This window comes from Anastrepha ludens, chromosome X (genome assembly GCF_028408465.1).
Source record: "Anastrepha ludens isolate Willacy chromosome X, idAnaLude1.1, whole genome shotgun sequence".
NCBI classification, from domain to species: domain Eukaryota; kingdom Metazoa; phylum Arthropoda; class Insecta; order Diptera; family Tephritidae; genus Anastrepha; species Anastrepha ludens.
The window spans coordinates 92,697,344-92,714,822 of NC_071503.1; positions in this window are offsets into that span (position 1 = coordinate 92,697,344).

Genomic DNA, 17,479 nt, shown 5'->3' on the forward strand with positions numbered 1-17,479 from the left:
ATTTGATACCCATATTGTACATACACATCCGAAGGTTACCCGGGTCCGCGTTTTGACCTATATCTCGAGCCCTATCCATCAATAGGCATCCAAACTATACGTAAACCGTCTTCAGTACCTACTTAACAATGTGTGTAAGTTTGGTTTAATTCGGTGCAAAGACACGGCCGGTTAGCGAACACACACAAAAAGTTGACTTTATTTTATATATTGTATAAGATTTTTCTTAATAATTCGATTGAAAATACATTTAATTAAAAATATGAATTGCAACAATTTTAACTTTTGGTTGATATACAATATTTAAATAAGGTTATGCCAAAAGCAAGTTGCGCCTTGTGTCATAAAACATGGACTCAAGAAGCAATCAAGATGTTCCACGTTCCAACGAACGTAATGAAAAAAAAAATGTGGGCGAAATCGTGCGGCGTTGATTTAAACCCATATTCCAAAATTTGCTCTTTGCATTTTTCAACTATGGACTATATATGTGGTTCAGATGCAAAAAGGGTTAGGTTATCAGGAGATGCGTTACCGATAGTAATGGAAACCCTATCTGAATGGGATGAAACTGATAACTGCTTCCAAATTTGTCGATGCCTCGACCCAAACCGAGTAAATATTAATTATGTATATAATGTAAATATGTATATAATATGTAGATTGTCGTGTGGCAGATCTTTAAATCGAAATTGAAGAATTGCGAGTCAAAGAGTTCGGAAAACTTAAAACAAACTTATCATTAATTTTTACGAAGGGACAAATCCGAAAAATTTAAGATCCGCAAACGAACGTCTACTGGTCATGGCAAGACATTTTCTCCGCGATTGCTCTTCACGCAGCTGGGCCAAGGGCCTATGTCCACTTGTGTAAAAATGGTTTTCCGTACCCTTGCGAATCCACGATTCGAAAATGGTTGCAAAAGATGAAAATTGATGATGGAGTACTGAATTTCTCCTTGAATGTCTTGCAGGCCGCGAGGGGCATACCCGTCGCAGATAGACTCTGCATAATGTGCTTCGACGAAATGAAAGTGCAATCCGTTTATGAATACGACCAGTCAAGCGACACTATTCGCAAACCGTGCAACTACATGCAATTAGCCATTGTACGTGGACTTAAGTCTTCATGGAAGCAGCCGGTGCGTAGATACTAATGCAAACATGCGAAAAAAGTTGGAAAAAAAATGTTTAAAAACAATGCACTTGTTCCTATAATCCTTTTGTAAAATTTTGATCAATCGGTCCGGAAAAATGGCTTGATGGATCAGGTTACAAATTTACACGGACAAATTTGTCCAAGCCCGTACAATAAAAAAAAAATTCGAAAATTTCTGTGTCGCCCTTTAACTGACGATTACAAAATAAGCGTTAAATAAAAAAAAATTTTGCTTAAAGATCTTAAAACTAGAAGTTTAAAGCTTCTAAATGATTTTTGTCGGAACTCCGTGCGCCCATTTTTCACCGAGATACAGCTTTTCAAAAATGACTAAGAAATTTAAGAAATTTTACTGCTCCCTTAATTTTTGTGTGAAATGTAATTGAGCACTTTTTTGTATTATGTAGTAAATGTTTGATAAATGTATTTATCAACATGATTTAATTATAGCACGCAATACGGAAAGCTTCGCTTCTCGTGGAAACGTAGAGACGGATGAAACCGAGTGGCTTCGCCTCAATGACGTTTCAACGGAACGCTTAAAGACTTTCCTTAGTGATGATGAGGTGGTTTCTGAGGAATTAATGTTTTCCACTGAGCTGGCATTTCCTAATGAAGTAGGACAAAAAGAAAATTTTAATGGTTTGCACGAAGACGCCTTAGAATATATAGCAGGCTACATCGTACGTAAACTAGGCTTAACGGAGCATGTTTCCAAAGAGCCTACATTAACATGGATCGACGAATTATCGAAGGGTGCTTTAACAAAGCCAACAACAAATTTCCTAAATTTGATAAAACAGATGGAATCTGTATTTCGTAACTTGAATGGCGACAAAATTTCGAATATTCCAAATTATTTGGAGAAACTTTTAAAACTGTCCTCACACATAAGGCCAGCATGGACATAAAAAAACTTTTTTTCAAAATGCGTGTGTATTAAAGAATAAAAAAACTTAACAAGTCATTAAGAAAATAGGAGCCCAGGTGAATAGCAGTGCATAATTTAACATATAAAAGATGCTAAAAGTCATTATTTATTTTAGGAATAAAAGTTTGTGAAAACAGTTGTGAAACGTACATTTACGTTCGTATAGATGAGTTTTGTGCGTCGTTTTCCTTTTAATAATTCGCAACCAACATAGTTCGTTATACATTTGGGAGAATCAATGAACAATTTGGGAAGTTATTACTTGACTTACATCGTACACGTAAGTTTTATAAAATAGTTTATTCAATATCCTTTATTATTTCGATATTATGATTTTTATAGATGACTTCTGTGCCTCATTTTCTTTTTAATAATTCGCAACCAACGAAATTAAAAAAAAAATAGTTTAAAAAAACTAAAAAACACGCTTTTATTGCTAATCGAACTAAAAAGTGGAAAATAAATTTTAATGACAAAGGGACCTATAATGAAGTAATAGCAAATCGAACGATCAGTCATAGTCAACTACCTCAGAACAGAATTATAACAAAAATTAAGATACAAATAGAGTAATTCAAATTAGAGTTAAAAGCGTGGGGTGGATTTTGCTTCACTTTCATAACCCTCTGAACATAGGTAGTTGCCAATAGAATGATTGTAATATTTACTATATCAAGCATCCCACGCTTTTAACTCTAATTTGAATTACTCTATTTGTATCTTAATTTTTGTTATAATTCTGTTCTGAGGTAGTTGACTATGACTGATCGTTCGATTTGCTATTACTTCATTATAGGTCCCTTTGTCATTAAAATTTATTTTCCACTTTTTAGTTCGATTAGCAATAAAAGCGTGTTTTTTAGTTTTTTTTTAACTATTTTTAATTTCTCCCGATCTAAAGCATTCAAAAGGAATGTAATGATGCAATTTTGTTTTAAGTCTCATTATTGTAACAGTCTAACAAATGTAAAAAAAAAATTATTTTCAGTAGTTACTTTAAAAGTTATTCACGAAAAACCACAAAAATGCACAGACAAAAGTGTGTTCCAGCAAGATAATGACCTGAAGCATTCTGCGCAAATCGTCAAGGACTAGCTTCTGTATTACATTTTATAATAAGTAATAAGAGGACAAAACGTTCATGGACACACGCTTTTTTCTGTAAAATGAATCCCCATTTAATAATATTTGACAAAAATTTTATTAGAATTATGTTTACAGACCTGTTTTCTTTCCCGGCATCCATTTCATTTAGTTTTTATTTTGATGTTTCTCCTTACATTCGTAATAATAATTATCGATAACACAGAAAACACAGGGTTGTATGCCAAAAAATATCGTTATTATCTAGGATTATTTTATAAACTCAGATTTTGGGAGACAAATTTTGTATGGGAAATAGCGCTTTTTAATTACAGATTTTGAGTTAATCGCGAAAATGTATATCATCTACTTACATATATGTGAACGTATTATAAGACACATTTAGTAGAAACGGTAGATGTTGGGGCTAAATACGCATAAAAGACGGATTTCATTAGAAATAAAGATTTTTCATTTTACAACCAAATTCACCTTACTTTTTGCCCACAGGTAAAAAAAGAAAATATTAATCCTGGCAACCCTAATAAGGATAATGGAAAACTTTTATCAAATTATTGCATTGTCATCGGTCTTTGATAGGTGTGCAAAATTCCAAGTCGATCAGATTTTTAGAAGCCAATGAAAATTAAGCTCAAAGATTCCGTTACATACATACATACATACATACAACCCGAGCTAATAAAAGTGTGTTAAAAACATACTTAAGTAACAAAACATAGTTCTGCGTGCTCTTGTGTTGTTAGATAAACATCGAAAATATTCAAAATAAATATTATATTTGCTTTAAAACAAAACAACAATTGTTTTATTGCTTTGTTTTAATTTAGTTTAAATACCCAATATACTTATTTTTTCTCTAATAACAGGACTAATTAGCTACTTTACGTACTTTTTTACTACCTTGAGGCAAGAAGGGGAAAACATTTTTCCCACTTTCTCCATCCTTCGTAAATGAAGCCCTCAAATAAGGGAGTGTCAAAGCGCCCTTGTCACTACTTACCTAACCTTCTACAATTGAATCATGGTAAATCTTGAATTTTTGTCAAGTCGAGCTCCCGCGGCTCCGTACATATGTATGCATCAATATATATATGTAAATATGTCTTTCTAAATGCTCGACAACCGCGGCTGCTGTGCGTAAATTGCGCGCATGAGCATACAGTAACTTGCCGAAAACAACATAAGTAGCTTATAAAAAGTTCTGTGTCGGACATTTCAATACTGAGAGAGAATTTCGAAACAATTATTTTATGTTCTCTGATGAGTAGGTAAATAGTTAATTAGTATAATCGTATTACTTTACGTATGTAGTTCTTCAATTGATAAAAAGTGCACAAAAATATATGCATATATCTGCAAAGTAGAAACTCGAATTTATCAATGAATTTTTTGATGTTGAGTTTTTCTTGTTCAGTACAATAAGAGAATGCAAATGGAATGAGAAGGAGCAAATGTTAAATAAGTTTTTTTCGAGTACTTATTTGTAGATTCATAGTAAGGGATTTTCAAATTCAACTTACCACACTAGTGGGGGATTGCAGATATTTACCACGCTAGTAGAGGAATTCAAATTTTTTCTGTGTTTACCACACTAGTAAGGGATTTCATATGATTTTTCACCACAGTAGTAAGGGATTCGACTTATTTTATGCCCACAGCGATGCGAATGAGTTTGAGATTAAGAAAAGTGCCTTTTTAGTTAATTTGTGGCGGAAATGCTAAAGTCGGTGTAATGACTCATGTGGATTTTCTGGCGCGAGTTCAATTCAGGTTCAAGTCCTGAAGTCATATTTTTTTCCTTGCCCAATTTTTTTTTATAATTCAAACCAGGAAAGTTTGGTAAAACTTTTGAGTTTTTTTTATTTATAATTCCTTTAAAATAGGGGTTTTTTCTATATTTGATAAATGGCAATTTCTTTTCAGTATTAAATAGTTCATCTATACTAATATTATAAAGAGGAAAACTTTGTTTGTTTGTTTGTTTGGTTGTAATGATTAGGCTCAAAAACTGCTGGACCGATTTTAAAAATTCTTTCACCATTCGAAAGCTACATCATCCACGAGTAACATGGATTATATTTTATTTTGGAAATAGGGCTCGAGATATAGGTCAAAACGTGGACCCGGGTAACCTTCGGATGTGAATGTACAATATGGGTATCAAACGGAAGCTGTTGGTGAATGCTTTAGTTCAGAGTATTTTTCATGCCGCTCCGTGACTGGGGACTCGAGATAGAGACCAAAACGTGGAGCCTAGAATGTGTTTGTACAATATGGATATCAAATTGAAGCTGTTGGTGAATGCTTTAGTACAGAGTATTTTTCATGCCGCTCCGTGACTGGGGTCTCGAGATATAGGTCAAAACGTGGACCCGGGTAACCTTTGGTCGTGTATGTACAATATGGGTATCAAATGAAAGCTGTTGATAAGTGCTTTAATACGGGGTAATTTTCATACCTATTGATGACTAGGGTCTGGAAATATATGCCAAAACGTGGACCCGCCGTGTCTTTGCACCGAATTAAACCAAACTTACACACATTGTTAAGGAGGTATTGAAGATGGTTTCCGTATACTTTGGATACCTATTGGTAGATAGGGTCTCGAGATATAGGTCAAAACGTGGACCCGGGTAACCTTCGGATGTGAATGTACAATATGGGTATCAAACGGAAGCTGTTGGTGAATGCTTTAGTACAGAGTATTTTTCATGCCGCTCCGCGACTGGGGTCTCGAGATAAAGGTCAAAACGTGGACCCGGGTAATCTTTGGTCGTGTATGTACAATATGGGTATGAAATGAAAGCTGTTGATAAGTGCTTTAATACGGGGTAATTTTCATACCTATTGATGACTAGGGTCTCGAAATATATGCCAAAACGTGGACCCGACGTGTCTTTGCACCGAATTAAACCAAACTTACACACATTGTTAAGTAGGTATTGAAGATGATTTCCGTATAGTTTGAATACCTATTGGTAGATAGGGTCTCGAGATATACGTCAAAACGTGGACCCGGGTAACCTTCGGACGTGTATGTACAATATGGGTATCAAATGAAAGCTGTTGGTGAATGCTTTAGTACAGAGTATTTTTCATGCCGCTCCGTGACTGGGGTCTCGAGATATAGGTCAAAACGTGGACCCGGGTAACCTTTGGTTGTGTATGTACAATATGGGTATCAAATGAAAGCTGTTGATAAGTGCTTTAAGACGGGGTAATTTTCATACCTATTGATGACTAGGGTCTCGAAATATATGCCAAAGCGTGGACCCGACGTGTCTTTGCACCGAATTATACCAAACTTACACACATTGTTAAGTGAGTATTGAAAATGGGTTTCGTAAAGTTTGGTTGTAATTCGGAGCACTGGCAACGGGTACAGCGTTCTTTTGAACCAGCCGTAATGTCGTTTACTTTTTTAACGCTTGGGGCGGAACTGAACTGTCAAATTGACAGTGTGAGTTACAATGTGTCAATATTTCTTTCTGATTTGGATGCCATAAGGAAAAAACGTAAGTGCAACATGTAAAAATTGTTTGTGAATTTTTTTGGAGTGGATTTTGGAACAGTGAATAATTTCTTACGAAATTTGAGAATTTAATGTGAAATCCGAATGAAATTATGTGTTCGTGGAAAAAAATTTTTTTTCGTTTTTTTTTTTTTAAATATAAATGGATAATGGTTAAAAAAGCTCCAATGCTTAATAAAACATATATAAACGAAAAATTCATGGATGATCTGGAAAAAAGACGATTGTTTATTCATATGCGTTGATTTGAAATTTAAAAACAATCTTCTTTTTTCCTGATTTTCAATTTATATTTTATATTTACTCAAAAACAAATAGAAAAACAAAAAATATTGTTTATGCCAAAGCGCTTGAATAAAGAATAAAGAAATAAATAATATGAAAATCATATATTTTCTGTTCTAAACCATATCTATTCTATTTTAGTGTGCCCAGCGAAGGGGGCCGGGTTTGCTAGTACTGGATATGACCTGATTTTTATATACATAAATAAATCAAAAAGAAAATATGTACATATACACATGCATATATTTAATCTGTTTCATCAAATCCAAATTATATTGCTGAGAAAATATCATTCTAATATCCGTCCAGAAAGCCAAACGCGCATACACGAATACATACATATGTATGTATATAAATATGCATACAAATTTTCAACGGACACAACGGACCGATTTAAGAAAGCAAATTAAAAATTATAGATTAGCGCAAGTATGAAAGGCATGTCATAGGCGTGCTACATTGTTCCGGATTTCACTCAGGTTCACGTACTGTACACACTTTTATTTGTTCGATAGTTTTATTTAATTTTTTGTATTTGGTTTAATTACAATTGATTTAAAATAGTGTATTCAGGTTTTTCTAATACCTGTTATTTAAAAAAGTTTTTTCTATAATTGTAATGTGTAAAAATGTATTTTCTATTAATTAATGTATTTTATAAAATTATTATTATTATTATTATTATTATTTTATAATTATTCATACTGCTTTTGAACTGATTTATATGTAAAACATCCACAAAGGCAATGCATATGAATATGCATTCATATATTTAATCTCTTCAGCCAAATCTGAAATACTTAAACATATTGATGAAAAAACATTCTAATATCTATCTAGAAAGCCAAACGCGCATACACGCATATGTATCTATATATCACTACATATTATAAAACAAAGCCGCTTTTTCTGTCCCTATGTCCACGTAATCGCTTAAATCTTTAAAACTACGCAACGGATTTTGATGCGGTTTTTTTTTAAAGATAGATTGATGGAAGAGGAAGGTTTATATCTATATAATGTGAAGAAATATATAAAGGGGGCGTGGCAATCGGTCAAAATGTGGCAAAAAAACATAATTTTTTTGTTTTCACGGCCATAAATCATAAACGAATAAACCAATTAAAATGAAACTTTCTTAGAGTTTAACTTTGAAATATTTACTTTCGTTCTGCATCAAAAAAAAAAATTTATATATTTGTTATTTAACCAAAATTGTTTAAACAAAAGCAGCTCTTTTTCCAAAAAAAGCTGTTTGTGTGTTTGTTCGCTGTCAACCGAATGAAGCAACAGGCGTTAAGCGATAATCTCACCACACCTCATCAATGTTGAATTACATCGTATGGTGACGTATGTATGTATGTATTTACGAATCGCTCGCATTATTTCATTTCGGACGTATGTACATATGTATGTATCTATGTATGTACTGAATTCCATGTAATTATATGCACATACAATTTTACAGCGAAATAAAACGCTATTTTCACGTTCTATATTAGTAATTCCCACATAATTAACACGTTCCCTGTCTGCTGAGCCACATATGGTTCAGGAAACGTGCGCCTGATAAGCACTGATACGTTCCTGAGCCATATGTGCGTCAGGGGGTATATAAACCACATGTGTTTCATGAACGTGCAGAAGCAAAAATGTCCCTCTACGCTCATGGACCATATGTGTTTCAGGTAGAAATACCCTACATCCGTTTTTTTTAATTATTAGTATTATATAAAGCTATGACTACAAAAAAACTAATTATTCAAAAAACGCTGTTGGACGTGTCGGTCAATTTAGCATTTTTATATTGGGACAGGGAACGTGTTAAAATAGTTTTTGAATAGTTTTTATTGATTCGGAGCGCGTTTAGTTTGCTATCGATTCCATACAATAACATTTTTTGTCATTTACTTTTTACGACAACTAATAGCTTATTTTCGAAGTGATTTCAGCAAATAGGTACATCATTAATCCTTAACCAATTAAATACCTTAAATACATTGTTGTTTTAATATAGATCTATGTATATGACTCTTTACAGCATATAATTGAAAAAAATATTTTTCAAGATATTACATCAGTAATTATCTTTTGTTTCTAAATGGTAAGTATTTACATATTTTTAACTGCGGCACATACTAATAATATGACAATTTGTGGATAGGTAATCATACATATAGAACTGAGTAAATTTTCACAAAAATTATAAAGTCATGGCTGGAAGACGTCGTCGTTCGAACATAGGTCGTAGTACAGTGGATGCCAGAAGACTACGTTCAGCAAGAGATGAAAAATCGTCAACGGAACGTGAGGCTCGCCGCAGTCAGATGCGGGATAGATATAGAGCTGAGAGAGAGAGGGAATCTTCAGTAGAGCGTCAGGTTCGTTGCAGCCGGGATCGAGATAGGCATACGGTTCAGAGGGACAGAGAATCGTCAGCAGAGCGTGAGGCTCGACTCAGTCAGCTTCGGGATAGATATAGAGCTCAGAGAGAGGGAGAATCTTCAAGGGAGCGTGAGCTTCGCCGCACCCGAGATAAGGGCAGACATCGAATAAAGAGAGCCAGAGAATCATCAGCACGAGTTACTAATTCATGGGTGAGTAAAGAAAATTCGGCCATGAATTATGATCCTTCGATTTCTTACACGGACGACCGAATAGTATCAATAGGTACTATGTCAGTAGTGTGTGAACATTGCTTCGCATTGAAATTCAAGGACGAATCGAAAGGTATGTGTTGTTTACAAGGAAAAGTCAAATTAGAAGAAATTCTCCCTCCACCTGAACCACTTCACTCTCTTCTTACGGGTGATCATCAGAAATCTAATCATTTCATGCGCTATATACGCCATTACAATAACGCATTTCAAATGACCTCTTTTAAGAGTAAGCAAGTCGTTGAGCGTGGCTTCATGCCTACATTTAAAATTCAAGGGCAAGTATACCACTTAGCTGGGAGCTTGCTACCACTTCGACCCGATGATCACAAATTCCTGCAAATATAATATATTTTATTGCAGATCCAGATACACAAGCATCTACGAGGTGTTCAAGTGTTGCACGGCCAATTGATAGAGATTTGATTAGATCTCTCCAAGATATGTTACATTCTCATAATTGCTACATACAGTCATTCAAAACTGCGATTGAGAGTGTTCCAGCAGATACTCCTGACTTTAATGTCGTAATCCATGCAAATAAAGTTCCTGTTGGAGAACACAGAGGACGATACAATGCGCCTTCCACGAGTGAAGTAGCAGTGGTGATAGCCGGACAGCAATTTGACAAAAGAGATATTGTATTGCATAGTCGTGATGATAATTTGCAAAAAATTTCAGAGTTACACAGATCTTATGACAGCTTACAATATCCTTTGATGCTATGTCGTGGAGAAAATGGTTATGCTATTAATATTTCTCAAGTTGACCCAATCGGTGGTACACCTCTGCGTAAAACAGTGTCATGTATGAACTACTATTGCTACCGTATAATGACAAGACGTAATGATTTCAACACTTTGCTTAGATATGGAATGTTAACAAACCAATACTTGGTAGATCAATATGCTAAAATTGAATCTGAGAGATTGGCCTACATCCGTAATAATCAAACTAAATTGAGAGCCGAAAATTACGTTCATCTTCAGGATGCTTTACAGGCGAATGAACACCACAACGGCATTGGGCAGTTGGTTATACTACCTTCATCATTCACAGGTGGACCTCGATATTTACACGAAAAATCGCAAGACGCCATGGCTTACGTCAGAAAGTACGGCAAACCTGATTTATTTATAACTGCAACATGTAACCCAAATTGGTCGGAAATCAGAGAAAATATTAACACAAATTCACCACAAGACAGATACGATATAGTTAACAGAGTCTTCCATTTAAAAGTACAGAAAATTCTGCACCTCATTAACAAGTCTCATATATTCGGTCCGCCGCACTGTCATATGTACACAATAGAATGGCAGAAGCGTGGCTTGCCACATGTACACCTGCTGGTGTGGTTAGTGAACAAAATTAGACCAAACCAAATTGACAGGGTTATTTCAGCTGAATTACCGGATAAAGATGAAGATCCTATCCTATACGAAATCGTAAAGAAACATATGGTACACGGCCCTTGCGGGACTTTAAACCCGAATTCTCCATGTATGCGAGATTCTAAATGCACCAAAAAATTTCCGAAGTTGTTCCAAACTCAAACAATTACTAGCGATGATGGATACCCCAAATATCGTCGACGATCGCCAGAAGGGGGTGGGCAAATTGCTACCGTCCGAAACATTGATATTGACAACCGATGGATCGTTCCCTATAATCCGCTCCTTTTGAAAATTTTTGATGCCCACATCAACGTGGAGTTGTGCAATTCAATAAAGTCAATCCAATATGTTACTAAGTACATTAATAAAGGCAGTGATCAAGCCACTTTCAGCATACAATCACCAAATGAAGTGGAAATATATCAGTCTGGACGTTACATCCGCAGCTCTGAAGCTGTATGGAGGATTTTATCATTCGAAGTGCACGACCGGTCTCCCACAATTGTCCACCTTGCAGTTCATTTAGAAAATGGACAAAGGGTATATTTTACTGAGAACAATATACAAGAAGTTATTAATAACCCGCCGGATACAACATTGACAGCATTCTTCAAGTTATGTGCTCAAGATGATTTCGCGAAAACACTGACATATGACAGAGTTCCAAGTTACTATACATGGAACCAGAGTTCTAAAGCTTTTCAACGGCGAAAAAAAGGTACTGCGGTTGATGGTTTCCCCGGAGTAAAAAAAACGGATGCTCTTGGCAGAGTCTATGTGATTCATCCCAACAACAGCGAATGCTTTTATCTGAGAATGTTACTTCATATTGTAAAAGGCCCGACATCCTTTGCTCACCTAAGAACTTTACAAGGTGTTGTTTACAATACTTATCAAGCAGCATGCAAAGCTATGGGGCTCTTGGAAGACGATTCTCACTGGGAAAATACATTATCAGAAGCAGCTGTTTGTAGTTCAGCTACATCATTAAGATATGTATTTCAAGAAAATATGGCCAGTGATATTCTGATTCGGCGACGGCAAGAGTCAAACTCTGTTGATGTACAATATGACCAAAACATATTTGACGAAGCATTATTTGAATTAAACAAAATAGTGCAATTACTTTCGGGTAAAACGATCAAGGATTTTGGGCTGCCGATGCCAGCTAATACTACTAACTCTGATTTAACTAATAGTGCCGAGTACACAAGAGAAACATCATACGATCAAACGAGACTTTTACAAAATATAGCTCAAGATGAGCCACGATTAAACATCGATCAGAAAAAAGTATTCACTGCATTACTATCAACAATTGATAACAATGAAGGGAAATTGTTTTTCCTTGATGCCCCAGGAGGCACAGGAAAAACATTTTTAATCAATCTGCTTTTAAAAAAAGTGAGATCTACCGGAAAAATTGCGTTAGCTGTTGCGTCATCCGGCATTGCCGCTACTCTTTTGGAAGGAGGCCGAACCGCACACTCTACATTCAAGCTCCCGCTGAAAATCGCAACCGATGATGATAACAGCGTCTGTAGTGTTTCTAGACAGAGCAATACAGGAAAATTGATGCGTGACTGCTCATTAATAGTCTGGGACGAAGCTACCATGTCAAACAAGACGTCTGTGGAAGCACTGGATAGGACAATGCGCGATTTGCGCAACAAAAATGCACCTATGGGTGGATGTACAATTCTGTTCTCAGGAGATTTCCGTCAAATCCTACCAGTTGTGACTCGAGGAGCACGTGCTGACGAAATAAATGCTTCGCTAAAAAGATCCCACCTTTGGTCGCATGTCAATAAATTAGATCTTAAAACTAATATGAGGGTTTCGTCATCTTCACGTGAGAACAGGCTATTTCCAGAGATGCTACTAAAAGTTGGCAATGGAGAATTAATACAAAGTGAGGGAAGGATTAACCTAGAAAACCTTTGTGTTTTGATAGACAACATCCAAGAGTTAGTCAACAATGTCTATCCAGACATTGATAACATAAGTTATAAGACAATATCTTGGTTTAAAGAAAGAGCTATTCTGTCACCAACTAACGAACAAGTAGATAAAGTAAATAACTTGATTATTTCAAAGATTGATGCGCCGACGAAAATATACTACTCGGTCGATACTGTTCTCGATTTGGAAGAAGCTGTTCAATTTCCTACAGAATTTCTAAATTCTTTGAAACCGTCTGGACTCCCTCCTCACAAAATGGAGCTGAAAATAGGTTGTCCTGTTATTTTATTAAGAAACCTAAGTCCACCTAAACTTTGCAATGGCACGCGTTTGCTGGTAAAATCACTGAAAACTTTTATAATAGAGTGCACAATACTCACAGGATGTGGTACCGGAGAAGATGTATTGATTCCCCGAATCCCTCTGATACCATCGGATCTACCATTCCAATTTAAACGCTTACAATTTCCGGTAAAGACATCTTTTGCAATGACCATTAATAAATCTCAGGGTCAAACCTTCAACGTTGCAGGCTTAGATTTGAGTGTTGACTGTTTTTCACATGGCCAACTGTATGTCGCTCTTTCAAGAGTAACCTCTAGAGAAAACATGTTTGTATTGTCTAATGACAAGAAGGCTATGAACGTTGTATATAAAGACATTCTGTAATATAGTAATTGTTGTAAAAATAAAATAAACACAAATGTAAAAATGCAAAAAGTTAATATGCAAAAATGTAGGGTATGAATTTAGATATCCCAAAGATAGCAGGAAATCTTCATGCTATAAAAAAAGGGGAATTGTTTTACTCCAAATTTAACGCGTGCGGGCCACGGGCAGTAATGAATAAGCCACAACTACTGGATCGATTTTAATAATTTTTTCAGTGAGTGACATAGGGTATATATTTTATACCCGTGCGAAGCTGGGCGGGTTGCTAGTTATATATAAAAATTCAGCCGTTTTTCGCGTTGTGATGAACTTTACGGAGAATGGCACAACCGATTTTAACCAAACTTACACACATTGTTAAGTAGGTATTGAAGATGGTTTTCGTATAGTTTGGATACCAATTGGTGGATAGGGTCTCAAGATATAGGTCAAAACGTACACCCGGGTAACCTTTGGATGTGTATGTACAATATTGGTATCAAATGGAAGCTGTTGGTGAATGCTTTAGTTCGTACTATTTTTCATGCCGCTCCATGACTAGGGTCTCGAGATAGAGACCAAAACGTGGACCCGGGTAACCCTAGAATGTGTTTGTACAATATGGATGTCGATTGGAAGCTGTTGATAAGTGCTTTAATACGGGGTAATTTTCATACCTATTGATGACTAGGGTCTCGAAATATATGCCAAAGCGTGGACCAGCCGTGTCTTTTCACCGAATTAAACCAAACTTACACACATTGTTAAGTAAGTATTGAAAATGGGTTTCGTAAAGTTTGGTTGTAATTCGGAAGGTTTGAAACGAGTTAATGGTCATCTTTTTTGTACTTATCAGCAAGCATGCAAAGAATTGAATTTGCTTCAAAATGATAATTAGTGGGATGCAACTCTTATGGATGCATGTGCAACAAGTTATACACACCAAATAAGAACACTATTTGCCATCATTATTGCTACATGTTTCCCAGCAAACCCAAAAGAATTGTGGAGTACTTACCAAGAATACATGATAGAATATATCCTACATCAAGTACGTCGCATTACTGCAAATCCAAATTTGAATTATACAGATGAATTATATAATGAGGCATTAATTAAAATCGAAGACTTTTGCCTGATGATTGCAAATAAAACTCTGAGTGAGTTAGGTATGATCGCACCAAATCGTCCGATGCATGATGCATACAATGCAGAATTAAGACATGAAAAAGAATATGATCGAAATGATCTGAACACATTTGTAACAACAAACCTACCAAAATTAAACACAGAACAAAGGCAGGCATATGACACAATTATAGACAATGTTGCAAATGAAAGAGGAGGAATATTCTTCTTGGATGCACCAGGTGGGGCTGGAAAAACGTTTTTGTTGTCGGTAAATTTGGCCACCATTCGAACACAGAATAATATTGCATTGGCTTTGGCATCATTTGGAATAGCGGCAACTTTAGTGAACGGCGGTCGCACTGCACATTCTGCATTAAAGTTACCATTAAAGGCCATCTGCAGACTGAAACACAGTGGGAACTGGTGCGGCCCATGTCCGGCATTGGAACACAGAGAAGGCATGGACATCGATCCAACGATTCTCTCCATGCCCCTTGACTCCATGCCATCAAGAGTCGTACTTGAAAAGAGATACAGTGTAGTGCTACCAGAGGCTCAGTTGTGGGGAGACTCAGAAAATGAGCCCGGCAAACACTGTTTTTCGCATTTTTACGGAGCATGGCTCCGGCTCTGGGGTCTACGTGGAATCCAGCGGGACAAAACTGCACTTTGCTCTTGGAATGCATGCATCTGTGTTTCAAGCGGAGGTGTATGCAGTTCAAGAAGCGATGAACTTTGTTGTGGAAAAACCATGGAGAGGCAGATCTAAATGTGTCTGCAGCGACAGCCAAGCTGCGCTTATGGCCTTAGACAGCCCTCCAACCACATCAGGGGTAGTGAAGTTCTGTAAATCAAGGCTGAACTATGTCGGTAGACATAATAGCCTGATGCTAACCCGGGTCACGTGGGTATCGCGGGTAACGAGACCTCTGACTCCTTAGCTAAGATGGGCTCTGAAGCCAACTTCTTTGGCCCAGAGCCCGTTTTTTGCCACTCCCTTCTGCGGCCATCACGGCCACGTTTAGCAAATGGATAACTACCACCCACAAGCGAGCTTGGCAGGCTGAGAGAGGCTGCAGATGGACAAAACTGATGTTACCTGTCATGTCCGATCGACTGTCGCAAACCCTTCTGTCATTAAGCAGAGGGGAGTGCAGACGGCTGGTTGGACTGATGACGGGCCACTTTCTGTGGGCAAAGCACATGTGTACTCTGCCCAGCTTGTGAAGAGGAGGATGAGACGGTGGACCACTTCCTGTGTGTCTGCCCCGCCTTCGCTTGAATCAGGTTTGAGATCATTGGCACTGATGTGTTAAGAAGCGACCATCTTGGCTCCTTGGCACCACAAGATCTACTCAGATTTCTTTGGAGATCGGGTAGATTTAAAGAAAATTAAAAGGGAATCCAAGTGTAGTACAATGGACTCAATTAATGTCTCAGTGCTGCACTTGCTAGTTGTCCCGACAAAAAAAAAACAAAAAAAAAAATACCTTTAAATATGCAAGTAAATGAAGAACCAACTTGCAACATTTCTAAAAATTCTGGAATGGGAAAGGTTTTACAAACATGTAAAATTGTTCTATGGAAGCCTTAAATAGAACACTGAAAGATTTTCGAAATAACACAAACATATTTGGTGGTGCACTAATTCTATTGGCCGGTGATTTTCGACAAACTTTGCCTGTTATTCCCAAATCAACACCAGCTGATGAATTGAGAGCGTGCCTTAAATCTTCTAATCTGTGGAGATATGTTCAAAAACTCACATTAACTACTAATGTTCGTGTGCAGTTACAGAATGATCCAACAGGTGCTGAATTTTCCGAACATTTGTTGCAAATTGGAAATGGACGAAAGCCAATTGATAAGAATACAGGCATGATCACACTTCCAACTAATTTTTGTACCGTAACAGAATCAAGAGTACAATTGTTGTAAAATGTATTCCCAAATATTGCACAAAACTATCGAAATCAAGATTGGCTAAGCGAGAGAGCTATATTAGCTGCCAAAAATGTCGATGTCAATGAAATCAATGCCAGTATTTTGACTCAAATTCCAAGTGAAGTTGTCAACTATAAATCAATTGATTCAATTATTAATCCCGACGATGTAGTGAATTATCCAATTGAATTTTTGAATTCACTTAATTTGCCGTTTGCAATTGAAAGTCGGCGCAGTGATCATTTTGTTGCGAAATATCAATCAGCCGAAACTATGCAATGGGACAAGATAAGCAGTGAAACGGACAATAAACAATGTAATTGAAGCAACAATTTTGAAAGGCAAATTTAAAGGTGAAGATGTTTTGATTCCGCGCATTCCAATGATTTCAACAGATTTGCCTTTTGATTTTAAGCGACTTCAATTTTCCATTCGCCTTGCTTTTGCTATTACAATCAATAAGTCTCAAGGTCAAATACTTCAATTATGTGGAATTTACCTAACTTATCCATGCTTTGGACATGGGCAACTGTATGTAGGATGTTCTCGAGTAAGGAAACCATCCTTACTTTATATTTATACACCGCATGAAAATAAAACCAAAAATTTTGTGTATCAGAAGGCTTTAGAATAAGTTGTTTGTTTACAATCATTAGAGTAAGTCACTAAAATAAATAAAACATTGTTATTAGAATAAGTCACAAAATAATGGCCGAGCATGAATTAA